Genomic DNA, 26,266 nt, shown 5'->3' on the forward strand with positions numbered 1-26,266 from the left:
CGCTCCGATGCCACGCTACTGGCCGGGCATGACAGCCTTTCAAGGGCAAATTCAGCTAGTTGGGGCCAAAGGTCAAGTTTCGTTGCCCAGTAGTCAAGGGGATTGTCTACCTCGGTTGGCAGGGTGCTGTCCAAGTAGGCCCAAGCCTGTTGTTTGAGGTCCTGCTCCAGGTCCACCTGATGCTGCTGCTGCTGCTGCTGCGGCTGGTTAGTAGTTTCCTCACTGCGCTGGTGAAGAAAGCTACTCATCATCGACTGCAGACTGAGGCAGCCGCTGCTGGTGGAGCTGCCACTGCTCCTACCACCCCACCCCTCCCCTGCTGCCATGGCAGCGGAACACGAGCGCACAGGGCCCACAGTGTCTGAGGATGGACGTTGGCGCAGAAAGGCAGAGACCAACTGACTACATAGGTGGTTTTTATAGTACGTTATTTTGGCCTCCCTCTCAGCAGGTGTGAAAAAGGCCACCATTTTTGAACGGTAGCGAGGGTCCAACAAGGTGGACAGCCAAAAGTCATCCCTCTGTCTGATGGTTATTATTCGGCTGTCGCTACGCAAGCAACCGAGCATGCTATGGGCCATTTGTGCCAAGGAATGCGAGGTACTCCCTGCCTCCATCTCCACAGCATACTGCCACGGTGCATCTGGGTCCTCCTCCTCCTCCTCTACCAGATGCTCCTGCTCCTCCACTCCTGTCCGCTGAGTGGAAAAACCACCCATTTCACTCAATAATTCCTGAGCACAAATGTCCTCCTCTACCTCCTCCTCTTCTTCCTGTCCTGCCCCCACAGGGGTCATGTGGCGTTGAGATCTGTGCGCCACGTCTACCGCACCCTGACCAGCCATTGTTAACAGCATTTGTTCAAGGACGTGCAACAGAGGAATGACGTCATTCATCCCATAGTCCTGCCGACTCACGAATAGCGTGGCCTCCTCAAAGGGCCTGAGCAAGCGGCAGGTGTCACGCATGAGCTGCCAATGGCTGACATCGAAGTTACACAGGGGAGTACCTTTATCCGCTTGTAACATCAGGAAATCGGTGATGGCCTTTCGCTGCTTGTAAAGGCGGTCTAACATGTGTATGGTTGAATTCCACCTTGTTGCAACGTCGCAGATCAGGCGATGATGTGGAATTCCGTTCTGCCGCTGCAGCTCAAGGAGGGTGTGCTTTGCGGTGTAGGAATGGCTGAAATGCATGCAAAGTTTACGTGACATTTTAAGGATGTCTTGCAGTGGGATGGTGGATTTTAGGAACCGCTTGACAACCAGATTGAACACGTGAGCCATGCATGGCGCATGGCACAACCTTCCTTGACGCAGAGCAGACACCATGTTCTTTCCGTTGTCGGTCAACATGGTTCCGATTTTCAGTTTGCGCGGAGACAGCCATCTGTCGATTTCTCTGTTCATTACACTCAGAAGTTCCTCCCCTGTGTGACTACGTTCGCCAAGGCATACCAGGTGCAGAACAGCGTGACACCGTTGCGCCCTGCACATGTGATATGCCGGTCGGGTAATGGGACTTGGCACGGGGGTGGCGGCTGAGGACACGGCGGAAGAAGAGGTGGTAGAGGCGGACATCTTTGCCTTACCAAGGACGTGCAAACGTGGAGGCAAAAGCGGCGTGACCTGTCCAAGTTGCTGGTGCGGCTGTGACGGCACCACGTTCACCCAGTGGGCCGTAAATGACATGTACTGTCTCTGACCGTAGTTACAGCTCCACACGTCGGCGCTGCCGTGCACTTTGGCAGAGACCGACATGCTCAAAGACTGGCCCACCATGTCTTCTACATGTGAATGCAGGGCTGGCACTGCCTTTTTGGCGAAGAAATGACGGCTTGGCACTCTCCACCGCGGCGCGGCACAAGCCATCATTTCTCTGAAAGGTGCTGAGTCCACCACTTGGAAAGGGAGGGACTGCAGCACCAGCAACTTGGACAGGAGGACGTTCAGCTTTTGCACCGTCGGGTGCGTGCTCGCAAACTGTTGTCTCTTGGAAACGGATTCCAAGAAAGACTGCTCCGTGAAGAGGAGTAGCAGGAGAAGGAGCATCTGAACGAGCGGAAGATGCCAACGAGCGACAACTCCCCTCAGCAGAGGTGTTGGAGCCTTGACTGGCTGATGGAGGGCGATTGACGTCGGGTGACGGAGCAAGTAACGGAGCGGGTGATGGAGCGGGGGCTGGGGCGGGCAGAACCGCCGTATCTTTATCACGGTTTTCCCAGGCCACCAAATGGCGACGCTGCATATGCTGCCGCAACGCTGTAGTCCCAACATGGGCCCCCTGGCCACGCTTGACTTTCTGGCCACATAGTCGACATACGGCTACGTTTACTTCCTCGGGCGGCTTGACGAAAAATTGCCACACCGCCGAGTAGGAAACTTTGCCCCCGATACTCCTCACTGGCTGACTGCTGCTTCCTCCGTGCACACCGGCACCACTACTGGCCGTGGTGGTAGGCTGCAGTGGAGCTGGTGCTCTACTCCGTGGCCGTTTGGCTCCACTGACACTGCTTCCACTGACACTGCTGCGACCCTGCTGCTGTCTCCTGGGCAACCCACCGACTGTTTCGCTCACTGCCAAGCTGCCACCCTCTTCTCCTGATGATGCGGAAGAAATTGCCTGATGACGACGAGGCTGCCAAGTGCGATCAACCTCCTCATCATCAAGTAGGGTCTCCGCCTCACTACTAGCCCCCTCGGCTGCGTCTGGGTCAGGAGACAGACCTGTCTCTAGACCGGCTACCGGGCCACTCTCCTCGCCACTACTTCTTCGCCTGGCTGCTGAAAAAGCGGATGTCTCCCCCCGTTCCTGACCGCCCTCTGTTAGCTCTTCCTCACTGTACAGTGGGGCTGAGCCCACAGCATGCGATACTTCGCTTGGTGAGGGAACACCAAAGGACAGGGGCAGGTAGAGGACACGTGATTTCAGTGGGCTTGCTCCCGGGCCATGCCAACTAACGGTTGTGTCTGACGTACCCACCGACCGTTGGCTGTAGGTGTCAGAGGTGACCTGGGAAGAGGAAGACGACCGAGCCAACCAATCGATGACGGCAGGGTTGTCGGTGGAGACTCGACCGCTGGATGACACCGGGAGCACTGGCCTCTGGCTGCGAATAGTGCTGCCTCGACCCCTTCCTCTGCTGCCACGTCTGCTCGCTCCTAAAACATTGCCTCCTCTGCCACTCCTCTGCATGTTGTCTGACATACTCTTTAATTAAACGATTATGTGTCCCTGAGTAACAATTCTGTGTCCCTGAGTAACAATTCTGTGTCTGTGCGAGTAACAATTCTGTGGCCCTAAGTAACAGTTCTGTGGCCCTCAGTAACAATTCTGTGTCCCTGATTAACGTTTCTATGGCCCCAAGTAACAGTTCTGTGGCCCTCAGTAACAATTCTGTGTCTGTGCGAGTAACAATTCTGTGTCTGTGCGAGTAACAATTCTGTGGCCCTAAGTAACAGTTCTGTGGCCCTCAGTAACAATTCTGTGTCCCTGATTAACGTTTCTGTGGCCCCAAGTAACAGTTCTGTGGCCCTCAGTAACAATTCTGTGTCTGTGCGAGTAACAATTCTGTGTCTGTGCGAGTAACAATTCTGTGGCCCTAAGTAACAGTTCTGTGGCCCTCAGTAACAGTTCTGTGTCCCTGAGTAACAATTCTGTGTCTGTGCGAGTAACAATTCTGTGTCTGTGCGAGTAACAATTCTGTGGCCCTAAGTAACAGTTCTGTGGCCCTCAGTAACAGTTCTGTGTCTGTGCGAGTAACAATTCTGTGTCTGTCCCTGAGTAACAATTCTGTGGCCCTAACTAAAGTTTATGTGGCCCTAAGAAACAATTCTCTGGCACTCAGTAACAATTCTGTCTGTCCCTGAGTAACAATTCTGTGGCCCTAATAACGTTTCTGTGGCCCTAAGTAACAATTCTCTGGCACTCAGTAACAATTCTGTCTGTCCCTGAGTAACAATTCTGTGTCTGTGCGAGTAACAATTCTGTGGCCCTAAGTAACAGTTCTGTGGCCCTCAGTAACAATTCTGTGTCTGTGCGAGTAACAATTCTGTGTCTGTGCGAGTAACAATTCTGTGGCCCTAAGTAACAGTTCTGTGGCCCTCAGTAACAATTCTGTGTCTGTCCCTGAGTAACAATTCTGTGGCCCTAACTAAAGTTTCTGTGGCCCTAAGTAACAATTCTCTGGCACTCAGTAACAATTCTGTCTGTCCCTGAGTAACAATTCTGTGGCCCTAATAACGTTTCTGTGGCCCTAAGTAACAATTCTCTGGCACTCAGTAACAATTCTGTCTGTCCCTGAGTAACAATTCTGTGGCCCTAATAACGTTTCTGTGGCCCTAAGTAACAATTCTCTGGCACTCAGTAACAATTCTGTCTGTCCCTGAGTAACAATTCTGTGGCCCTAATAACGTTTCTGTGGCCCTAAGTAACAATTCTCTGGCACTCAGTAACAATTCTGTCTTTCCCTGAGTATGAATTCTGTGGCCCTAACTAGCGTTTCTTTGTCCCTAAGTAACGATTCTGTGGCCCTAATTAACAATTCTGTGTCCCTGAGTAATAGTTCTCTTTCCCTAAGTATCGTTTCTCTGTCCCCAAGTATCGTTTCTGTGGCCCTAACTCTGTCCCTGTCCCTAATACAGAGCGGTCTGCCTCTGTTCAATGACTGCAGGCAAATGAAGAATTCCAAAATGGCCGCTATTTATAGCTCGACCATTACACAGTGCTAGCTGGATGGCTGCTGATTGGCTGATGCGATCACATGTCGTTGAGGAATGCATTATGGGTCAGCGCGCCTTGTCTGCGCGCCTTCCCAGACATCCCCGCTCCGTCGCAGCACATGTCAGCCGCCATTTTCGGAAAAATTTCGATTCGCGCGTCCGAATTAGGCTATTTTAGGCTATTTTTCGAAATTTTTCCGATATTCGACTCGAATTCCACTTCGGCTACCTCGATTCGCTCATCTCTAGTCATCACTGACCGGTCATAAAAACCCAATGAAATCAACGAAGAAAACCCCAGGCGACATTAAGAATATTCCGTCCCCACCTTGCCTTCATGGAAGGAAAACAAAACAAAACAAAGGCCTACACTATGGCAGGACTGGTGGACCCAGTTTTGGTGCCGCAGATAAAACAGAAACAAATAATTGCACATTCTTACAAAGAAACAACATCCACAGTGGTTATCATATGCTGAGAGCAAACCATGAACTAAAGGCAAAGCCAAAGCCTCGGCTTTTCATGTGCCAAGAGAAAAGGGTGAAACTGAGAAGGACCAGAAAGATCTTTCACTCTTTTTTTGAAAAAAAACCCCCAAAAACTCTTTACATTCCTCTCTGTCTCTTCAATTTCATTCCCTGTCTTGTCCAAGTGCTGAGCAATGGGGCACATGTGCTTGCTTTCAACAAGCCTTATTGGGCTTGATATGAAATTGCTTTTGGAAATCTGGCCTTTCATTTCAAAGAGGTTGCTGCTTTTCTTCCGCTTTTCGCCACTCCTTCTATAAGATGCTGAGAGACACTATTAAAAAGCCTTTGAAACATAGCAAAGTGAAGCAAAAACACTCAATGCCCATTTCAGAAGCGGTCCTTCTCCAGTTTCCCACAGTTGCTAAAAAGGGCCTAATCCACGTCAAGGCTGGGAGTCCAACGTTTGCGGGTAAAGATAGGAGGGAATGCTATTTCTTTTGGGCTTCTTTCCAAGGAAGCCAAATCCATGCACAAATCATTTCCCACCGGTAATCATGCAGTGAGGAAAAGCGGCGAAAGGGGGAAGTTAAAGTACCCGTGCTATTCAAAGGCAAAGAAAGAGTTTTGAAATCAGGGAGGACAACAAGGTGGGGACTTTTCCCATTTTTCCCACCTTTGTAAAAGCCCTTTTGGATCCTCTGTTCTGTTTTCTTTCTGTGTGATGAAAGGGAGTGAAGCCCGTGACATGGTGGATGTGTGGAAAATGCATGTGTTTTTTTCCAGGGTGAGTAGACAGTGTATGTTGCAAGCTCTGTTAGATGCAGAGTTGGCAATTTCGGCTCCTGAGGAAAATGGTGGAGGGCAAAGGAGCTTTGAAAGCTTGAGCTGCTGATGACTTTTCCCTGAATATGGCTTCTTGCAAAGCTTGAAAGATGCAGAGTAGCGGCTTTCAGCCATTAAGGACTCCAAGTGGCAGAAAAAGCCTAGAGAAGAGTGCCCCGTGTGAGGATCGAACTCACGACCTTCAGATTATGAGACTGACGCGCTACCCACTGTGCTAACGAGGCTGAGTGCCGGAAGATGGGCACTTGTCCCACCTGGCCACCACGCTTGGAAGACCATGGTGGTGCTAGTTTTCTTCTCGCTTTGGTTTTCTCTATTTCTCACACAGCAGCCTTGGCAGTTTTCCCATATGGTCTAGCGGTTAGGATTCCTGGTTTTCCCCCAGGCGGCCCGGGTACGACTCCCGGTATGGGAAATGCAAGACATTTTAGTTACACGCTTGCACCTGCTGCTTAAACCTGCCAAACTCTTTTCCCCTTGCAACCTCAAATCATTCCCTTGTTGGCAAAGTACCAAGCAACGCAACATACATGCTCTGCTTCAACAACCCCAAGTGCTTTACTTCCAACTGCTTTACAAATCTGCCCGCATAGTCCAGCGGGTCTTGGTGCTTTGCCTCCTTCTCTCTACGCTCATTTTGAGGACAATTTATCAAAGAGTCGAAAGACATGCGAAGACTAAAAACTTGCAAACACTCACAGTCATCACTGACCGGTCATAAAAACCCAATGAAATCAACAAAGAAAACCCCAGGCGACATTAAGAATATTCCGTCCCCACCTTGCCTTCATGGAAGGAAAACAAAACAAAACAAAGGCCTACACTATGGCAGGACTGGTGGACCCAGTTTTGGTGCCGCAGATAAAACAGAAACAAATCATTGCACATTCTTACAAAGAAACAACATCCACAGTGGTTATCATACGCTGAGAGCAAACCATGAACTAAAGGCAAAGCCAAAGAGCCTCGGCTTTTCATGTGCCACGAGAAAAGGGTGAAACTGAGAAGGACCAGAAAGATCTTTCACTCTTTTTTTGAAAAAAAAACCCCAAAAACTCTTTACATTCCTTTCTGTCTCTTCAATTTCATTCCCTGTCTTGTCCAAGTGCTGAGCAATGGGGCACATGTGCTTGCTTTCAACAAGCCTTATTGGGCTTGATATGAAATTGCTTTTGGAAATCTGGCCTTTCATTTCAAAGAGGTTGCTGCTTTTCTTCCGCTTTTCGCCACTCCTTCTATAAGATGCTGAGAGACACTATTAAAAAGCCTTTGAAACATAGCAAAGTGAAGCAAAAACACTCAATGCCCATTTCAGAAGCGGTCCTTCTCCAGTTTCCCACAGTTGCTAAAAAGGGCCTAATCCACGTCAAGGCTGGGAGTCCAACGTTTGCGGGTAAAGATAGGAGGGAATGCTATTTCTTTTGGGCTTCTTTCCAAGGAAGCCAAATCCATGCACAAATCATTTCCCACCGGTAATCATGCAGTGAGGAAAAGCGGCGAAAGGGGGAAGTTAAAGTACCCGTGCTATTCAAAGGCAAAGAAAGAGTTTTGAAATCAGGGAGGACAACAAGGTGGGGACTTTTCCCATTTTTCCCACCTTTGTAAAAGCCCTTTTGGATCCTCTGTTCTGTTTGCTTTCTGTGTGATGACAGGGAGTGAAGCCCGTGACATGGTGGATGTGTGGAAAATGCATGTGTTTTTTTCCAGGGTGAGTAGACAGTGTATGTTGCAAGCTCTGTTAGATGCAGAGTTGGCAATTTCGGCTCCTGAGGAAAATGGTGGAGGGCAAAGGAGCTTTGAAAGCTTGAGCTGCTGATGACTTTTCCCTGAATATGGCTTCTTGCAAAGCTTGAAAGATGCAGAGTAGCGGCTTTCAGCCATTAAGGACTCAGAGTGGCAGAAAAAGCCTGGAGAAGAGTGCCCCGTGTGAGGATCGAACTCACGACCTTCAGATTATGAGACTGTCGCGCTACCCACTGCGCTAACGAGGCTGAGTGCTGGAAGATGGGCACTTGTCCCACCTGGCCACCACGCTTGGAAGACCATGGTGGTGCTAGTTTTCTTCTCGCTTTGGTTTTCTCTATTTCTCACACAGCAGCCTTTACAGTTTTCCCATATAGTCTAGCGGCTAGGATTCCTGGTTTTCACCCAGGCGGCCCGGGTTCGACTCCCGTTATGGGAAATGCAAGACATTTTAGTGACGCGCTTGCTCCTGCTGCTTAACCCTGCCAAACTCTTTTCCCCTTGCAACCTCAAATCATTCCCTTGTTGGCAAAGTACCAAGCAACGCAACATACATGCTCTGCTTCAACAACCCCTAGTGCTTTACTTCCAACTGCTTTACAAATCTGCCCTCATAGTCCAGCGGGTCTTGCTGCTTTGCCTCCCTCTCTCTACGCTCATTTTGAGGACAATTTATCAAAGAGTCGAAAGACATGCGAAGACTAAAAACTTGCAAACACTCACAGTCATCACTGACCGGTCATAAAAACCCAATGAAATCAACGAAGAAAACCCCAGGCGACATTAAGAATATTCCGTCCCCACCTTGCCTTCATGGAAGGAAAACAAAACAAAACAAAGGCCTACACTATGGCAGGACTGGTGGACCCAGTTTTGGTGCCGCAGATAAAACAGAAACAAATCATTGCACATTCTTACAAAGAAACAACATCCACAGTGGTTATCATACGCTGAGAGCAAACCATGAACTAAAGGCAAAGCCAAAGAGCCTCGGCTTTTCATGTGCCACGAGAAAAGGGTGAAACTGAGAAGGACCAGAAAGATCTTTCACTCTTTTTTTGAAAAAAAAAACCCAAAAACTCTTTACATTCCTCTCTGTCTCTTCAATTTCATTCCCTGTCTTGTCCAAGTGCTGAGCAATGGGGCACATGTGCTTGCTTTCAACAAGCCTTATTGGGCTTGATATGAAATTGCTTTTGGAAATCTGGCCTTTCATTTCAAAGAGGTTGCTGCTTTTCTTCCGCTTTTCGCCACTCCTTCTATAAGATGCTGAGAGACACTATTAAAAAGCCTTTGAAACATAGCAAAGTGAAGCAAAAACACTCAATGCCCATTTCAGAAGCGGTCCTTCTCCAGTTTCCCACAGTTGCTAAAAAGGGCCTAATCCACGTCAAGGCTGGGAGTCCAACGTTTGCGGGTAAAGATAGGAGGGAATGCTATTTCTTTTGGGCTTCTTTCCAAGGAAGCCAAATCCATGCACAAATCATTTCCCACCGGTAATCATGCAGTGAGGAAAAGCGGCGAAAGGGGGAAGTTAAAGTACCCGTGCTATTCAAAGGCAAAGAAAGAGTTTTGAAATCAGGGAGGACAACAAGGTGGGGACTTTTCCCATTTTTCCCACCTTTGTAAAAGCCCTTTTGGATCCTCTGTTCTGTTTTCTTTCTGTGTGATGAAAGGGAGTGAAGCCCGTGACATGGTGGATGTGTGGAAAATGCATGTGTTTTTTTCCAGGGTGAGTAGACAGTGTATGTTGCAAGCTCTGTTAGATGCAGAGTTGGCGATTTCGGCTCCTGAGGAAAATGGTGGAGGGCAAAGGAGCTTTGAAAGCTTGAGCTGCTGATGACTTTTCCCTGGATATGGCTTCTTGCAAAGCTTGAAAGATGCAGAGTAGCGGCTTTCAGCCATTAAGGACTCCAAGTGGCAGAAAAAGCCTAGAGAAGAGTGCCCCGTGTGAGGATCGAACTCACGACCTTCAGATTATGAGACTGACGCGCTACCTACTGTGTAAACGAGGCTGCGTGCTGGAAGATGGGCACTTGTCCCCCCTGCCCACCACGCTTGGAAGACCATGGCGGTGCTAGTTTTCTTCTCGCTTTGGTTTTCTCTATTTCTCCCACAGCAGCCTTGGCTGTTTTCCCATATGGTCTAGCGGTTAGGATTCCTGGTTTTCACCCAGGCGGCCCGGGTTGGACTCCCGGTATGGGAAATGCAAGGCATTTTAGTGACACGCTTGCTCCTGCTGCTTAAACCTGCCAAACTCTTTTCCCCTTGCAACCTCAAATCATTCCCTTGTTGGCAAAGTACCAAGCAACGCAACATACATGCTCTGCTTCAACAACCCCTAGTGCTTTACTTCCAACTGCTTTACAAATCTGCCCGCATAGTCCAGCGGGTCTTGCTGCTTTTCCTCCCTCTCTCTACGCTCATTTTGAGGACAATTTATCAAAGAGTCGAAAGACATGCGAAGACTAAAAACTTGCAAACACTCACAGTCATCACTGACCGGTCATAAAAACCCAATGAAATCAACGAAGAAAACCCCAGGCGACATTAAGAATATTCCGTCCCCACCTTGCCTTCATGGAAGGAAAACAAAACAAAACAAAGGCCTACACTATGGCAGGACTGGTGGACCCAGTTTTGGTGCCGCAGATAAAACAGAAACAAATCATTGCACATTCTTACAAAGAAACAACATCCACAGTGGTTATCATACGCTGAGAGCAAACCATGAACTAAAGGCAAAGCCAAAGAGCCTCGGCTTTTCATGTGCCAAGAGAAAAGGGTGAAACTGAGAAGGACCAGAAAGATCTTTCACTCTTTTTTTGAAAAAAAAAACCCCAAAAACTCTTTACATTCCTCTCTGTCTCTTCAATTTCATTCCCTGTCTTGTCCAAGTGCTGAGCAATGGGGCACATGTGCTTGCTTTCAACAAGCCTTATTGGGCTTGATATGAAATTGCTTTTGGAAATCTGGCCTTTCATTTCAAAGAGGTTGCTGCTTTTCTTCTGCTTTTCGCCACTCCTATAAGATGCTGAGAGACACTATTAAAAAGCCTTTGAAACATAGCAAAGTGAAGCAAAAACACTCAATGCCCATTTCAGAAGCGGTCCTTCTCCAGTTTCCCACAGTTGCTAAAAAGGGCCTAATCCACGTCAAGGCTGGGAGTCCAACGTTTGCGGGTAAAGATAGGAGGGAATGCTATTTCTTTTGGGCTTCTTTCCAAGGAAGCCAAATCCATGCACAAATCATTTCCCACCGGTAACCATGCAGTGAGGAAAAGCGGCGAAAGGGGGAAGTTAAAGTACCCGTGCTGTTCAAAGGCAAAGAAGGCGTTTTGAAATCAGGGAGGACAACAAGGTGGGGACTTTTCCCATTTTTCCCACCTTTGTAAAAGCCCTTTTGGATCCTCTGTTCTGTTTTCTTTCTGTGTGATGAAAGGGAGTGAAGCCCGTGACATGGTGGATGTGTGGAAAATGCATGTGTTTTTTTCCAGGGTGAGTAGACAGTGTATGTTGCAAGCTCTGTTAGATGCAGAGTTGGCGATTTCGGCTCCTGAGGAAAATGGTGGAGGGCAAAGGAGATTTGAAAGCTTGAGCTGCTGATGACTTTTCCCTGGATATGGCTTCTTGCAAAGCTTGAAAGATGCAGAGTAGCGGCTTTCAGCCATTAAGGACTCCAAGTGGCAGAAAAAGCCTAGAGAAGAGTGCCCCGTGTGAGGATCGAACTCACGACCTTCAGATTATGAGACTGATGCGCTACCTACTGCGCTAACGAGGCTGCGTGCTGGAAGATGGGCACTTGTCCCACCTGCCCACCACGCTTGGAAGACCATGGCGGTGCTAGTTTTCTTCTCGCTTTGGTTTTCTCTATTTCTCCCACAGCAGCCTTGGCAGTTTTCACATATGGTCTAGCACTTAGGATTCCTGGGTTTCACCCAGGCGGGCCAGGTTCGACTCCCGGTATGGGAAATGCAAGACTTTTTAGTGACACGCTTGCTCCTGCTGCTTAAACCTGCCAAACTCTTTTCCCCTTGCAACCTCAAATCATTCCCTTGTTGGCAAAGTACCAAGCAACGCAACATACATGCTCTGCTTCAACAACCCCTAGTGCTTTACTTCCAACTGCTTTACAAATCTGCCCGCATAGTCCAGCGGGTCTTGCTGCTTTGCCTCCCTCTCTCTACGCTCATTTTGAGGACAATTTATCAAAGAGTCGAAAGACATGCGAAGACTAAAAACTTGCAAACACTCACAGTCATCAATGACCGGTCATAAAAACCCAATGAAATCAACGAAGAAAACCCCAGGCGACATTAAGAATATTCCGTCCCCACCTTGCCTTCATGGAAGGAAAACAAAACAAAACAAAGGCCTACACTATGGCAGGACTGGTGGACCCAGTTTTGGTGCCGCAGATAAAACAGAAACAAATCATTGCACATTCTTACAAAGAAACAACATCCACAGTGGTTATCATACGCTGAGAGCAAACCATGAACTAAAGGCAAAGCCAAAGAGCCTCGGCTTTTCATGTGCCAAGAGAAAAGGGTGAAACTGAGAAGGACCAGAAAGATCTTTCACTCTTTTTTTGAAAAAAAAAAAACCAAAAACTCTTTACATTCCTCTCTGTCTCTTCAATTTCATTCCCTGTCTTGTCCAAGTGCTGAGCAATGGGGCACATGTGCTTGCTTTCAACAAGCCTTATTGGGCTTGATATGAAATTGCTTTTGGAAATCTGGCCTTTCATTTCAAAGAGGTTGCTGCTTTTCTTCCGCTTTTTGCCACTCCTTCTATAAGATGCTGAGAGACACTATTAAAAAGCCTTTGAAACATAGCAAAGTGAAGCAAAAACACTCAATGCCCATTTCAGAAGCGGTCCTTCTCCAGTTTCCCACAGTTGCTAAAAAGGGCCTAATCCACGTCAAGGCTGGGAGTCCAACGTTTGCGGGTAAAGATAGGAGGGAATGCTATTTCTTTTGGGCTTCTTTCCAAGGAAGCCAAATCCATGCACAAATCATTTCCCACCGGTAATCATGCAGTGAGGAAAAGCGGCGAAAGGGGGAAGTTAAAGTACCCGTGCTGTTCAAAGGCAAAGAAGGCGTTTTGAAATCAGGGAGGACAACAAGGTGGGGACTTTTCCCATTTTTCCCACCTTTGTAAAAGCCCTTTTGGATCCTCTGTTCTGTTTTCTTTCTGTGTGATGAAAGGGAGTGAAGCCCGTGACATGGTGGATGTGTGGAAAATGCATGTGTTTTTTTCCAGGGTGAGTAGACAGTGTATGTTGCAAGCTCTGTTAGATGCAGAGTTGGCGATTTCGGCTCCTGAGGAAAATGGTGGAGGGCAAAGGAGCTTTGAAAGCTTGAGCTGCTGATGACTTTTCCCTGGATATGGCTTCTTGCAAAGCTTGAAAGATGCAGAGTAGCGGCTTTCAGCCATTAAGGACTCCAAGTGGCAGAAAAAGCCTAGAGAAGAATGCCTCGTGTGAGGATCGAACTCACGACCTTCAGATTATGAGACTGACGCGCTACCTACTGCGCTAACGAGGCTGCGTGCTGGAAGATGGGCACATGTTCCCCCTGCCCACCACGCTTGGAAGACCATGGCGGTGCTAGTTTTCTTCTCGCTTTGGTTTTCTCTATTTCTCCCACAGCAGCCTTGGCAGTTTTCCCATATGGTCTAGCGGTTAGGATTCCTGGTTTTCACCCAGGCGGCCTGGGTTCGACTCCCGGTATGAGAAATGCAAGATATTTTAGTGACACGCTTGCTCCTGCTGCTTAAACCTGCCAAACTCTTTTCCCCTTGCAACCTCAAATCATTCCCTTGTTGGCAAAGTACCAAGCAACGCAACATACATGCTCTGTTTCAACAACCCCCTAGTGCTTTACTTCCAACTGCTTTACAAATCTGCCCGCATAGTCCAGCGGGTCTTGCTGCTTTGCCTCCCTCTCTCTACGCTCATTTTCAGGACAATTTATCAAAGAGTCGAAAGACATGCGAAGACTAAAAACTTGCAAACACTCACAGTCATCACTGACCGGTCATAAAAACCCAATGAAATCAACGAAGAAAACCCCAGGCGACATTAAGAATATTCCATCCCCACCTTGCCTTCATGGAAGGAAAACAAAACAAAACATAGGCCTACACTATGGCAGGACTGGTGGACCCAGTTTTGGTGCCGCAGATAAAACAGAAACAAATCATTGCACATTCTTACAAAGAAACAACATCCACAGTGGTTATCATACGCTGAGAGCAAACCATGAACTAAAGGCAAAGCCAAAGAGCCTCGGCTTTTCATGTGCCAAGAGAAAAGGGTGAAACTGAGAAGGACCAGAAAGATCTTTCACTCTTTTTTTGAAAAAAAAAACCCAAAAACTCTTTACATTCCTCTCTGTCTCTTCAATTTCATTCCCTGTCTTGTCCAAGTGCTGAGCAATGGGGCACATGTGCTTGCTTTCAACAAGCCTTATTGGGCTTGATATGAAATTGCTTTTGGAAATCTGGCCTTTCATTTCAAAGAGGTTGCTGCTTTTCTTCCGCTTTTCGCCACTCCTTCTATAAAATGCTGAGAGACACTATTAAAAAGCCTTTGAAACATAGCAAAGTGAAGCAAAAACACTCAATGCCCATTTCAGAAGCGGTCCTTCTCCAGTTTCCCACAGTTGCTAAAAAGGGCCTAATCCACGTCAAGGCTGGGAGTCCAACGTTTGCGGGTAAAGATAGGAGGGAATGCTATTTCTTTTTGGCTTCTTTCCAAGGAAGCCAATTCCATGCACAAATCATTTCCCACCGGTAATCATGCAGTGAGGAAAAGCGGCGAAAGGGGGAAGTTAAAGTACCCGTGCTGTTCAAAGGCAAAGAAGGCGTTTTGAAATCAGGGAGGACAACAAGGTGGGGACTTTTCCCATTTTTCCCACCTTTGTAAAAGCCCTTTTGGATCCTCTGTTCTGTTTTCTTTCTGTGTGATGAAAGGGAGTGAAGCCCGTGACATGGTGGATGTGTGGAAAATGCATGTGTTTTTTTCCAGGGTGAGTAGACAGTGTATGTTGCAAGCTCTGTTAGATGCAGAGTTGGCGATTTCGGCTCCTGAGGAAAATGGTGGAGGGCAAAGGAGCTTTGAAAGCTTGAGCTGCTGATGACTTTTCCCTGGATATGGCTTCTTGCAAAGCTTGAAAGATGCAGAGTAGCGGCTTTCAGCCATTAAGGACTCCAAGTGGCAGAAAAAGCCTAGAGAAGAGTGCCCCGTGTGAGGATCGAACTCACGACCTTCAGATTATGAGACTGACGCGCTACCTACTGCGCTAACCAGGCTGCGTGCTGGAAGATGGGCACTTGTCCCCCCTGCCCACCACGCTTGGAAGACCATGGCGGTGCTAGTTTTCTTCTCGCTTTGGTTTTCTCTATTTCTCCCACATCAGCCTTGGCAGTTTTCCCATATGTTCTAGCGGTTAGGATTCCTGATTTTCACCCAGGCGGCCCGCGTTCGACTCCCGGTATGGGAAATGCAAGACATTTTAGTGACACGCTTGCTCCTGCTGCTTAAACCTGCCAAACTCTTTTCCCCTTGCAACCTCAAATCATTCCCTTGTTGGCAAAGTACCAAGCAACGCAACATACATGCTCTGCTTCAACAACCCCTAGTGCTTTACTTCCAACTGCTTTACAAATCTGCCCGCATAGTCCAGCGGGTCTTGCTGCTTTGCCTCCCTCTCTCTACGCTCATTTTGAGGACAATTTATCAAAGAGTCGAAAGACATGCGAAGACTAAAAACTTGCAAACACTCACAGTCATCACTGACCGGTCATAAAAACCCAATGAAATCAACGAAGAAAACCCCAGGCGACATTAAGAATATTCCGTCCCCACCTTGCCTTCATGGAAGGAAAACAAAACAAAACAAAGGCCTACACTATGGCAGGACTGGTGGACCCAGTTTTGGTGCCGCAGATAAAACAGAAACAAATCAATGCACATTCTTACAAAGAAACAACATCCACAGTGGTTATCATACACTGAGAGCAAACCATGAACTAAAGGCAAAGCCAAAGAGCCTCGGCTTTTCATGTGCCAAGAGAAAAGGGTGAAACTGAGAAGGACCAGAAAGATCTTTCACTCTTTTTTTGAAAAAAAAAACCCAAAAACTCTTTACATTCCTCTCTGTCTCTTCAATTTCATTCCCTGTCTTGTCCAAGTGCTGAGCAATGGGGCACATGTGCTTGCTTTCAACAAGCCTTATTGGGCTTGATATGAAATTGCTTTTGGAAATCTGGCCTTTCATTTCAAAGAGGTTGCTGCTTTTCTTCCGCTTTTCGCCACTCCTTCTATAAGATGCTGAGAGACACTATTAAAAAGCCTTTGAAACATAGCAAAGTGAAGCAAAAACACTCAATGCCCATTTCAGAAGCGGTCCTTCTCCAGTTTCCCACAGTTGCTAAAAAGGGCCTAATCCACGTCAAGGCTGGGAGTCCAACGTTTGCGGGTAAAGATAGGAGGGAATGCTATTTCTTTTGGGCTTCTTTCCAAGGAAGCCAATTCCATGCACAAATCATTTCCCACCGGTAATCATGCAGTGAGGAAAAGCGGCGAAAGGGGGAAGTTAAAGTACCCGTGCTGTTCAAAGGCAAAGAAAGCGTTTTGAAATCAGGGAGGACAACAAGGTGGGGACTTTTCCCATTTTTCCCACCTTTGTAAAAGCCCTTTTGGATCCTCTGTTCTGTTTTCTTTCTGTGTGATGAAAGGGAGTGAAGCCCGTGACATGGTGGATGTGTGGAAAATGCATGTGTTTTTTTCCAGGGTGAGTAGACAGTGTATGTTGCAAGCTCTGTTAGATGCAGAGTTGGCGATTTCGGCTCCTGAGGAAAATGGTGGAGGGCAAAGGAGCTTTGAAAGCTTGAGCTGCTGATGACTTTTCCCTGGATATGGCTTCTTGCAAAGCTTGAAAGATGCAGAGTAGCGGCTTTCAGCCATTAAGGACTCCAAGTGGCAGAAAAAGCCTAGAGAAGAGTGCCCCGTGTGAGGATCAAACTCACAACCTTCAGATTATGAGACTGATGCGCTACCTACTGCGCTAACGAGGCTGCGTGCTGGAAGATGGGCACATGTTCCCCCTGCCCACCACGCTTGGAAGACCATGGCGGTGCTAGTTTTCTTCTCGCTTTGGTTTTCTCTATTTCTCCCACAGCAGCCTTGGCAGTTTTCCCATATGGTCTAGCGGTTAGGATTCCTGGTTTTCACCCAGGCGGTCCGGGTTCGACTCCCGGTATGGGAAATGCAAGATATTTTAGTGACACGCTTGCTCCTGCTGCTTAAACCTGCCAAACTCTTTTCCCCTTGCAACCTCAAATCATTCCCTTGTTGGCAAAGTACCAAGCAACGCAACATACATGCTCTGTTTCAACAACCCCCTAGTGCTTTACTTCCAACTGCTTTACAAATCTGCCCGCATAGTCCAGCGGGTCTTGCTGCTTTGCCTCCCTCTCTCTACGCTCATTTTGAGGACAATTTATCAAAGAGTCGAAAGACATGCGAAGACTAAAAACTTGCAAACACTCACAGTCATCACTGACCGGTCATAAAAACCCAATGAAATCAACGAAGAAAACCCCAGGCGACATTAAGAATATTCCGTCCCCACCTTGCCTTCATGGAAGGAAAACAAAACAAAACAAAGGCCTACACTATGGCAGGACTGGTGGACCCAGTTTTGGTGCCGCAGATAAAACAGAAACAAATCATTGCACATTCTTACAAAGAAACAACATCCACAGTGGTTATCATACGCTGAGAGCAAACCATGAACTAAAGGCAAAGCCAAAGAGCCTCGGCTTTTCATGTGCCAAGAGAAAAGGGTGAAACTGAGAAGGACCAGAAAGATCTTTCACTCTCTTTTTGAAAAAAAAAACCCAAAAACTCTTTACATTCCTTTCTGTCTCTTCAATTTCATTCCCTGTCTTGTCCAAGTGCTGAGCAATGGGGGACATGTGCTTGCTTTCAACAAGCCTTATTGGGCTTGATATGAAATTGCTTTTGGAAATCTGGCCTTTCATTTCAAAGAGGTTGCTGCTTTTCTTCCGCTTTTCGCCACTCCTTCTATAAGATGCTGAGAGACACTATTAAAAAGCCTTTGAAACATAGCAAAGTGAAGCAAAAACACTCAATGCCCATTTCAGAAGCGGTCCTTCTCCAATTTCCCACAGTTGCTAAAAAGGGCCTAATCCACGTCAAGGCTGGGAGTCCAACGTTTGCGGGTAAAGATAGGAGGGAATGCTATTTCTTTTGGGCTTCTTTCCAAGGAAGCCAAATCCATGCACAAATCATTTCCCACCGGTAATCATGCAGTGAGGAAAAGCGGCGAAAGGGGGAAGTTAAAGTACCCGTGCTGTTCAAAGGCAAAGAAGGCGTTTTGAAATCAGGGAGGACAACAAGGTGGGGACTTTTCCCATTTTTCCCACCTTTGTAAAAGCCCTTTTGGATCCTCTGTTCTGTTTTCTTTCTGTGTGATGAAAGGGAGTGAAGCCCGTGACATGGTGGATGTGTGGAAAATGCATGTGTTTTTTTCCAGGGTGAGTAGACAGTGTATGTTGCAAGCTCTGTTAGATGCAGAGTTGGCGATTTCGGCTCCTGAGGAAAATGGTGGAGGGCAAAGGAGCTTTGAAAGCTTGAGCTGCTGATGACTTTTCCCTGGATATGGCTTCTTGCAAAGCTTGAAAGATGCAGAGTAGCGGCTTTCAGCCATTAAGGACTCCAAGTGGCAGAAAAAGCCTAGAGAAGAATGCCTCGTGTGAGGATCAAACTCACGACCTTCAGATTATGAGACTGACGCGCTACCTACTGCGCTAACGAGGCTGCGTGCTGGAAGATGGGCACTTGTCCCCCCTGCCCACCACGCTTGGAAGACCATGGCGGTGCTAGTTTTCTTCTCGCTTTGGTTTTCTCTATTTCTCCCACAGCAGCCTTGGCAGTTTTCCCATATGGTCTAGCGGTTAGGATTCCTGGTTTTCACCCAGGCGGCCCGGGTTCGACTCCCGGTATGGGAAATGCAAGATATTTTAGTGACACGCTTGCTCCTGCTGCTTAAACCTGCCAAACTCTTTTCCCCTTGCAACCTCAAATCATTCCCTTGTTGGCAAAGTACCAAGCAACGCAACATACATGCTCTGCTTCAACAACCCCTAGTGCTTTACTTCCAACTGCTTTACAAATCTGCCCGCATAGTCCAGCGGGTCTTGGTGCTTTGCCTCCCTCTCTCTACGCTCATTTTGAGGACAATTTATCAAAGAGTCGAAAGACATGCGAAGACTAAAAACTTGCAAACACTCACAGTCATCACTGACCGGTCATAAAAACCCAATGAAATCAACGAAGAAAACCCCAGGCGACATTAAGAATATTCCGTCCCCACCTTGCCTTCATGGAAGGAAAACAAAACAAAACAAAGGCCTACACTATGGCAGGACTGGTGGACCCAGTTTTGGTGCCGCAGATAAAACAGAAACAAATCATTGCACATTCTTACAAAGAAACAACATCCACAGTGGTTATCATACACTGAGAGCAAACCATGAACTAAAGGCAAAGCCAAAGAGCCTCGGCTTTTCATGTGCCAAGAGAAAAGGGTGAAACTGAGAAGGACCAGAAAGATCTTTCACTCTTTTTTTGAAAAAAAAAACCCAAAAACTCTTTACATTCCTCTCTGTCTCTTCAATTTCATTCCCTGTCTTGTCCAAGTGCTGAGCAATGGGGCACATGTGCTTGCTTTCAACAAGCCTTATTGGGCTTGATATGAAATTGCTTTTGGAAATCTGGCCTTTCATTTCAAAGAGGTTGCTGCTTTTCTTCCGCTTTTCGCCACTCCTTCTATAAAATGCTGAGAGACACTATTAAAAAGCCTTTGAAACATAGCAAAGTGAAGCAAAAACACTCAATGCCCATTTCAGAAGCGGTCCTTCTCCAGTTTCCCACAGTTGCTAAAAAGGGCCTAATCCACGTCAAGGCTGGGAGTCCAACGTTTGCGGGTAAAGATAGGAGGGAATGCTATTTCTTTTGGGATTCTTTCCAAGGAAGCCAAATCCATGCACAAATCATTTCCCACCGGTAATCATGCAGTGAGGAAAAGCGGCGAAAGGGGGAAGTTAAAGTACCCGTGCTGTTCAAAGGCAAAGAAGGCGTTTTGAAATCAGGGAGGACAACAAGGTGGGGACTTTTCCCATTTTTCCCACCTTTGTAAAAGCCCTTTTGGATCCTCTGTTCTGTTTTCTTTCTGTGTGATGAAAGGGAGTGAAGCCCGTGACATGGTGGATGTGTGGAAAATGCATGTGTTTTTTTCCAGGGTGAGTAGACAGTGTATGTTGCAAGCTCTGTTAGATGCAGAGTTGGCGATTTCGGCTCCTGAGGAAAATGGTGGAGGGCAAAGGAGCTTTGAAAGCTTGAGCTGCTGATGACTTTTCCCTGGTTATGGCTTCTTGTAAAGCTTGAAAGATGCAGAGTAGCGGCTTTCAGCCATTAAGGACTCCAAGTGGCAAAAAAAGCCTGGAGAAGAGTGCCCCGTGTGAGGATCGAACTCACGACCTTCAGATTATGAGACTGACGCGCTACCTACTGCGCTAACGAGGCTGCGTGCTGGAAGATGGGCACTTGTCCCCCCTGCCCACCACGCTTGGAAGACCATGGCGGTGCTAGTTTTCTTCTCGCTTTGGTTTTCTCTATTTCTCCCACAGCAGCCTTGGCAGTTTTCCCATATGGTCTAGCGGTTAGGATTCCTGGTTTTCACCCAGGCGCCCCGGATTCGACTCCCGGTATGGGAAATGCAAGATATTTTAGTGACACGCTTGCTCCTGCTGCTTAAACCTGCCAAACTCTTTTCCCCTTGCAACCTCAAATCATTCCCTTGTTGGCAAAGTACCAAGCAACGCAACATACATGCTCTGCTTCAACAACCCCTAGTGCTTTACTTCCAACTGCTTTACAAATCTGCCCGCATAGTCCAGCGGGTCTTGCTGCTTTGCCTCCCTCTCTCTACGCTCATTTTGAGGACAATTTATCAAAGAGTCGAAAGACATGCGAAGACTAAAAACTTGCAAACACTCACAGTCATCACTGACCGGTCATAAAAACCCAATGAAATCAACGAAGAAAACCCCAGGCGACATTAAGAATATTCCGTCCCCACCTTGCCTTCATGGAAGGAAAACAAAACAAAACAAAGGCCTACACTATGGCAGGACTGGTGGACCCAGTTTTGGTGCCGCAGATAAAACAGAAACAAATCATTGCACATTCTTACAAAGAAACAACATCCACAGTGGTTATCATACACTGAGAGCAAACCATGAACTAAAGGCAAAGCCAAAGAGCCTCGGCTTTTCATGTGCCAAGAGAAAAGGGTGAAACTGAGAAGGACCAGAAAGATCTTTCACTCTTTTTTTGAAAAAAAAAACCCAAAAACTCTTTACATTCCTCTCTGTCTCTTCAATTTCATTCCCTGTCTTGTCCAAGTGCTGAGCAATGGGGCACATGTGCTTGCTTTCAACAAGCCTTATTGGGCTTGATATGAAATTGCTTTTGGAAATCTGGCCTTTCATTTCAAAGAGGTTGCTGCTTTTCTTCCGCTTTTCGCCACTCCTTCTATAAAATGCTGAGAGACACTATTAAAAAGCCTTTGAAACATAGCAAAGTGAAGCAAAAACACTCAATGCCCATTTCAGAAGCGGTCCTTCTCCAGTTTCCCACAGTTGCTAAAAAGGGCCTAATCCACGTCAAGGCTGGGAGTCCAACGTTTGCGGGTAAAGATAGGAGGGAATGCTATTTCTTTTGGGATTCTTTCCAAGGAAGCCAAATCCATGCACAAATCATTTCCCACCGGTAATCATGCAGTGAGGAAAAGCGGCGAAAGGGGGAAGTTAAAGTACCCGTGCTGTTCAAAGGCAAAGAAGGCGTTTTGAAATCAGGGAGGACAACAAGGTGGGGACTTTTCCCATTTTTCCCACCTTTGTAAAAGCCCTTTTGGATCCTCTGTTCTGTTTTCTTTCTGTGTGATGAAAGGGAGTGAAGCCCGTGACATGGTGGATGTGTGGAAAATGCATGTGTTTTTTTCCAGGGTGAGTAGACAGTGTATGTTGCAAGCTCTGTTAGATGCAGAGTTGGCGATTTCGGCTCCTGAGGAAAATGGTGGAGGGCAAAGGAGCTTTGAAAGCTTGAGCTGCTGATGACTTTTCCCTGGTTATGGCTTCTTGTAAAGCTTGAAAGATGCAGAGTAGCGGCTTTCAGCCATTAAGGACTCAAAGTGGCAAAAAAAGCCTAGAGAAGAGTGCCCCGTGTGAGGATCGAACTCACGACCTTCAGATTATGAGACTGACGCGCTACCTACTGCGCTAACGAGGCTGCGTGCTGGAAGATGGGCACTTGTCCCCCCTGCCCACCACGCTTGGAAGACCATGGCGGTGCTAGTTTTCTTCTCGCTTTGGTTTTCTCTATTTCTCCCACAGCAGCCTTGGCAGTTTTCCCATATGGTCTAGTGGTTAGGATTCCTGGTTTTCACCCAGGCGCCCCGGATTCGACTCCCGGTATGGGAAATGCAAGATATTTTAGTGACACGCTTGCTCCTGCTGCTTAAACCTGCCAAACTCTTTTCCCCTTGCAACCTCAAATCATTCCCTTGTTGGCAAAGTACCAAGCAACGCAACATACATGCTCTGCTTCAACAACCCCTAGTGCTTTACTTCCAACTGCTTTACAAATCTGCCCGCATAGTCCAGCGGGTCTTGCTGCTTTGCCTCCCTCTCTCTACGCTCATTTTGAGGACAATTTATCAAAGAGTCGAAAGACATGCGAAGACTAAAAACTTGCAAACACTCACAGTCATCACTGACCGGTCATAAAAACCCAATGAAATCAACGAAGAAAACCCCAGGCGACATTAAGAATATTCCGTCCCCACCTTGCCTTCATGGAAGGAAAACAAAACAAAACAAAGGCCTACACTATGGCAGGACTGGTGGACCCAGTTTTGGTGCCGCAGATAAAACAGAAACAAATCATTGCACATTCTTACAAAGAAACAACATCCACAGTGGTTATCATACACTGAGAGCAAACCATGAACTAAAGGCAAAGCCAAAGAGCCTCGGCTTTTCATGTGCCAAGAGAAAAGGGTGAAACTGAGAAGGACCAGAAAGATCTTTCACTCTTTTTTTGAAAAAAAAAACCCAAAAACTCTTTACATTCCTCTCTGTCTCTTCAATTTCATTCCCTGTCTTGTCCAAGTGCTGAGCAATGGGGCACATGTGCTTGCTTTCAACAAGCCTTATTGGGCTTGATATGAAATTGCTTTTGGAAATCTGGCCTTTCATTTCAAAGAGGTTGCTGCTTTTCTTCCGCTTTTCGCCACTCCTTCTATAAAATGCTGAGAGACACTATTAAAAAGCCTTTGAAACATAGCAAAGTGAAGCAAAAACACTCAATGCCCATTTCAGAAGCGGTCCTTCTCCAGTTTCCCACAGTTGCTAAAAAGGGCCTAATCCACGTCAAGGCTGGGAGTCCAACGTTTGCGGGTAAAGATAGGAGGGAATGCTATTTCTTTTGGGATTCTTTCCAAGGAAGCCAAATCCATGCACAAATCATTTCCCACCGGTAATCATGCAGTGAGGAAAAGCGGCGAAAGGGGGAAGTTAAAGTACCCGTGCTGTTCAAAGGCAAAGAAGGCGTTTTGAAATCAGGGAGGACAACAAGGTGGGGACTTTTCCCATTTTTCCCACCTTTGTAAAAGCCCTTTTGGATCCTCTGTTCTGTTTTCTTTCTGTGTGATGAAAGGGAGTGAAGCCCGTGACATGGTGGATGTGTGGAAAATGCATGTGTTTTTTTCCAGGGTGAGTAGACAGTGTATGTTGCAAGCTCTGTTAGATGCAGAGTTGGCGATTTCGGCTCCTGAGGAAAATGGTGGAGGGCAAAGGAGCTTTGAAAGCTTGAGCTGCTGATGACTTTTCCCTGGTTATGGCTTCTTGTAAAGCTTGAAAGATGCAGAGTAGCGGCTTTCAGCCATTAAGGACTCAAAGTGGCAAAAAAAGCCTAGAGAAGAGTGCCCCGTGTGAGGATCGAACTCACGACCTTCAGATTATGAGACTGACGCGCTACCTACTGCGCTAACGAGGCTGCGTGCTGGAAGATGGGCACTTGTCCCCCCTGCCCACCACGCTTGGAAGACCATGGCGGTGCTAGTTTTCTTCTCGCTTTGGTTTTCTCTATTTCTCCCACAGCAGCCTTGGCAGTTTTCCCATATGGTCTAGCGGTTAGGATTCCTGGTTTTCACCCAGGCGCCCCGGATTCGACTCCCGGTATGGGAAATGCAAGATATTTTAGTGACACGCTTGCTCCTGCTGCTTAAACCTGCCAAACTCTTTTCCCCTTGCAACCTCAAATCATTCCCTTGTTGGCAAAGTACCAAGCAACGCAACATACATGCTCTGCTTCAACAACCCCTAGTGCTTTACTTCCAACTGCTTTACAAATCTGCCCGCATAGTCCAGCGGGTCTTGCTGCTTTGCCTCCCTCTCTCTACGCTCATTTTGAGGACAATTTATCAAAGAGTCGAAAGACATGCGAAGACTAAAAACTTGCAAACACTCACAGTCATCACTGACCGGTCATAAAAACCCAATGAAATCAACGAAGAAAACCCCAGGCGACATTAAGAATATTCCGTCCCCACCTTGCCTTCATGGAAGGAAAACAAAACAAAACAAAGGCCTACACTATGGCAGGACTGGTGGACCCAGTTTTGGTGCCGCAGATAAAACAGAAACAAATCATTGCACATTCTTACAAAGAAACAACATCCACAGTGGTTATCATACACTGAGAGCAAACCATGAACTAAAGGCAAAGCCAAAGAGCCTCGGCTTTTCATGTGCCAAGAGAAAAGGGTGAAACTGAGAAGGACCAGAAAGATCTTTCACTCTTTTTTTGAAAAAAAAAACCCAAAAACTCTTTACATTCCTCTCTGTCTCTTCAATTTCATTCCCTGTCTTGTCCAAGTGCTGAGCAATGGGGCACATGTGCTTGCTTTCAACAAGCCTTATTGGGCTTGATATGAAATTGCTTTTGGAAATCTGGCCTTTCATTTCAAAGAGGTTGCTGCTTTTCTTCCGCTTTTCGCCACTCCTTCTATAAAATGCTGAGAGACACTATTAAAAAGCCTTTGAAACATAGCAAAGTGAAGCAAAAACACTCAATGCCCATTTCAGAAGCGGTCCTTCTCCAGTTTCCCACAGTTGCTAAAAAGGGCCTAATCCACGTCAAGGCTGGGAGTCCAACGTTTGTGGGTAAAGATAGGAGGGAATGCTATTTCTTTTGGGATTCTTTCCAAGGAAGCCAAATCCATGCACAAATCATTTCCCACCGGTAATCATGCAGTGAGGAAAAGCGGCGAAAGGGGGAAGTTAAAGTACCCGTGCTGTTCAAAGGCAAAGAAGGCGTTTTGAAATCAGGGAGGACAACAAGGTGGGGACTTTTCCCATTTTTCCCACCTTTGTAAAAGCCCTTTTGGATCCTCTGTTCTGTTTTCTTTCTGTGTGATGAAAGGGAGTGAAGCCCGTGACATGGTGGATGTGTGGAAAATGCATGTGTTTTTTTCCAGGGTGAGTAGACAGTGTATGTTGCAAGCTCTGTTAGATGCAGAGTTGGCGATTTCGGCTCCTGAGGAAAATGGTGGAGGGCAAAGGAGCTTTGAAAGCTTGAGCTGCTGATGACTTTTCCCTGGTTATGGCTTCTTGTAAAGCTTGAAAGATGCAGAGTAGCGGCTTTCAGCCATTAAGGACTCAAAGTGGCAAAAAAAGCCTAGAGAAGAGTGCCCCGTGTGAGGATCGAACTCACGACCTTCAGATTATGAGACTGACGCGCTACCTACTGCGCTAACGAGGCTGCGTGCTGGAAGATGGGCACTTGTCCCCCCTGCCCACCACGCTTGGAAGACCATGGCGGTGCTAGTTTTCTTCTCGCTTTGGTTTTCTCTATTTCTCCCACAGCAGCCTTGGCAGTTTTCCCATATGGTCTAGCGGTTAGGATTCCTGGTTTTCACCCAGGCGCCCCGGATTCGACTCCCGGTATGGGAAATGCAAGATATTTTAGTGACACGCTTGCTCCTGCTGCTTAAACCTGCCAAACTCTTTTCCCCTTGCAACCTCAAATCATTCCCTTGTTGGCAAAGTACCAAGCAACGCAACATACATGCTCTGCTTCAACAACCCCTAGTGCTTTACTTCCAACTGCTTTACAAATCTGCCCGCATAGTCCAGCGGGTCTTGCTGCTTTGCCTCCCTCTCTCTACGCTCATTTTGAGGACAATTTATCAAAGAGTCGAAAGACATGCGAAGACTAAAAACTTGCAAACACTCACAGTCATCACTGACCGGTCATAAAAACCCAATGAAATCAACGAAGAAAACCCCAGGCGACATTAAGAATATTCCGTCCCCACCTTGCCTTCATGGA

At 47.1% G+C, this 26,266-nt stretch overlaps 21 non-coding genes across 21 annotated transcripts; 9 read left to right on the top strand and 12 right to left on the bottom strand.

Moving 5' to 3' along the window:
- Positions 1 to 6,185: 6,185 nt before the first annotated feature.
- Positions 6,186 to 6,258, bottom strand: TRNAM-CAU (transfer RNA methionine (anticodon CAU)). The gene has a single exon. It is a non-coding gene; the product is annotated as a tRNA-Met (tRNA).
- Positions 6,259 to 7,952: 1,694 nt separating this feature from the next.
- Positions 7,953 to 8,025, bottom strand: TRNAM-CAU (transfer RNA methionine (anticodon CAU)). Its single transcript has one exon. It is a non-coding gene; the product is annotated as a tRNA-Met (tRNA).
- Positions 8,026 to 8,144: 119 nt separating this feature from the next.
- On the top strand, positions 8,145 to 8,216 carry TRNAE-UUC (transfer RNA glutamic acid (anticodon UUC)). Its single transcript has one exon. It is a non-coding gene; the product is annotated as a tRNA-Glu (tRNA).
- Positions 8,217 to 9,719: 1,503 nt separating this feature from the next.
- TRNAM-CAU (transfer RNA methionine (anticodon CAU)) lies at positions 9,720 to 9,792 on the bottom strand. Its single transcript has one exon. It is a non-coding gene; the product is annotated as a tRNA-Met (tRNA).
- Positions 9,793 to 9,911: 119 nt separating this feature from the next.
- On the top strand, positions 9,912 to 9,983 carry TRNAE-UUC (transfer RNA glutamic acid (anticodon UUC)). Its single transcript has one exon. It is a non-coding gene; the product is annotated as a tRNA-Glu (tRNA).
- Positions 9,984 to 11,484: 1,501 nt separating this feature from the next.
- TRNAM-CAU (transfer RNA methionine (anticodon CAU)) lies at positions 11,485 to 11,557 on the bottom strand. Its single transcript has one exon. It is a non-coding gene; the product is annotated as a tRNA-Met (tRNA).
- A 1,695-nt stretch (positions 11,558 to 13,252) lies between these two features.
- Positions 13,253 to 13,325, bottom strand: TRNAM-CAU (transfer RNA methionine (anticodon CAU)). The gene has a single exon. It is a non-coding gene; the product is annotated as a tRNA-Met (tRNA).
- Positions 13,326 to 13,444: 119 nt separating this feature from the next.
- On the top strand, positions 13,445 to 13,516 carry TRNAE-UUC (transfer RNA glutamic acid (anticodon UUC)). Its single transcript has one exon. It is a non-coding gene; the product is annotated as a tRNA-Glu (tRNA).
- Positions 13,517 to 15,020: 1,504 nt separating this feature from the next.
- On the bottom strand, positions 15,021 to 15,093 carry TRNAM-CAU (transfer RNA methionine (anticodon CAU)). Its single transcript has one exon. It is a non-coding gene; the product is annotated as a tRNA-Met (tRNA).
- Positions 15,094 to 16,787: 1,694 nt separating this feature from the next.
- On the bottom strand, positions 16,788 to 16,860 carry TRNAM-CAU (transfer RNA methionine (anticodon CAU)). Its single transcript has one exon. It is a non-coding gene; the product is annotated as a tRNA-Met (tRNA).
- A 119-nt stretch (positions 16,861 to 16,979) lies between these two features.
- Positions 16,980 to 17,051, top strand: TRNAE-UUC (transfer RNA glutamic acid (anticodon UUC)). The gene has a single exon. It is a non-coding gene; the product is annotated as a tRNA-Glu (tRNA).
- A 1,504-nt stretch (positions 17,052 to 18,555) lies between these two features.
- On the bottom strand, positions 18,556 to 18,628 carry TRNAM-CAU (transfer RNA methionine (anticodon CAU)). Its single transcript has one exon. It is a non-coding gene; the product is annotated as a tRNA-Met (tRNA).
- A 119-nt stretch (positions 18,629 to 18,747) lies between these two features.
- On the top strand, positions 18,748 to 18,819 carry TRNAE-UUC (transfer RNA glutamic acid (anticodon UUC)). The gene has a single exon. It is a non-coding gene; the product is annotated as a tRNA-Glu (tRNA).
- Positions 18,820 to 20,322: 1,503 nt separating this feature from the next.
- On the bottom strand, positions 20,323 to 20,395 carry TRNAM-CAU (transfer RNA methionine (anticodon CAU)). The gene has a single exon. It is a non-coding gene; the product is annotated as a tRNA-Met (tRNA).
- A 119-nt stretch (positions 20,396 to 20,514) lies between these two features.
- TRNAE-UUC (transfer RNA glutamic acid (anticodon UUC)) lies at positions 20,515 to 20,586 on the top strand. The gene has a single exon. It is a non-coding gene; the product is annotated as a tRNA-Glu (tRNA).
- Positions 20,587 to 22,089: 1,503 nt separating this feature from the next.
- TRNAM-CAU (transfer RNA methionine (anticodon CAU)) lies at positions 22,090 to 22,162 on the bottom strand. Its single transcript has one exon. It is a non-coding gene; the product is annotated as a tRNA-Met (tRNA).
- A 119-nt stretch (positions 22,163 to 22,281) lies between these two features.
- Positions 22,282 to 22,353, top strand: TRNAE-UUC (transfer RNA glutamic acid (anticodon UUC)). Its single transcript has one exon. It is a non-coding gene; the product is annotated as a tRNA-Glu (tRNA).
- A 1,503-nt stretch (positions 22,354 to 23,856) lies between these two features.
- Positions 23,857 to 23,929, bottom strand: TRNAM-CAU (transfer RNA methionine (anticodon CAU)). Its single transcript has one exon. It is a non-coding gene; the product is annotated as a tRNA-Met (tRNA).
- Positions 23,930 to 24,048: 119 nt separating this feature from the next.
- TRNAE-UUC (transfer RNA glutamic acid (anticodon UUC)) lies at positions 24,049 to 24,120 on the top strand. Its single transcript has one exon. It is a non-coding gene; the product is annotated as a tRNA-Glu (tRNA).
- A 1,503-nt stretch (positions 24,121 to 25,623) lies between these two features.
- Positions 25,624 to 25,696, bottom strand: TRNAM-CAU (transfer RNA methionine (anticodon CAU)). The gene has a single exon. It is a non-coding gene; the product is annotated as a tRNA-Met (tRNA).
- A 119-nt stretch (positions 25,697 to 25,815) lies between these two features.
- Positions 25,816 to 25,887, top strand: TRNAE-UUC (transfer RNA glutamic acid (anticodon UUC)). Its single transcript has one exon. It is a non-coding gene; the product is annotated as a tRNA-Glu (tRNA).
- The last annotated feature ends 379 nt before the right edge of the window (positions 25,888 to 26,266 follow it).

The sequence above is a fragment of the Staurois parvus genome, unplaced genomic scaffold, assembly GCF_062004578.1.
Source record: "Staurois parvus isolate SC_StPar_1 unplaced genomic scaffold, SC_StPar_1.0 ptg000662l, whole genome shotgun sequence".
In the NCBI taxonomy this organism is placed as follows: domain Eukaryota; kingdom Metazoa; phylum Chordata; class Amphibia; order Anura; family Ranidae; genus Staurois; species Staurois parvus.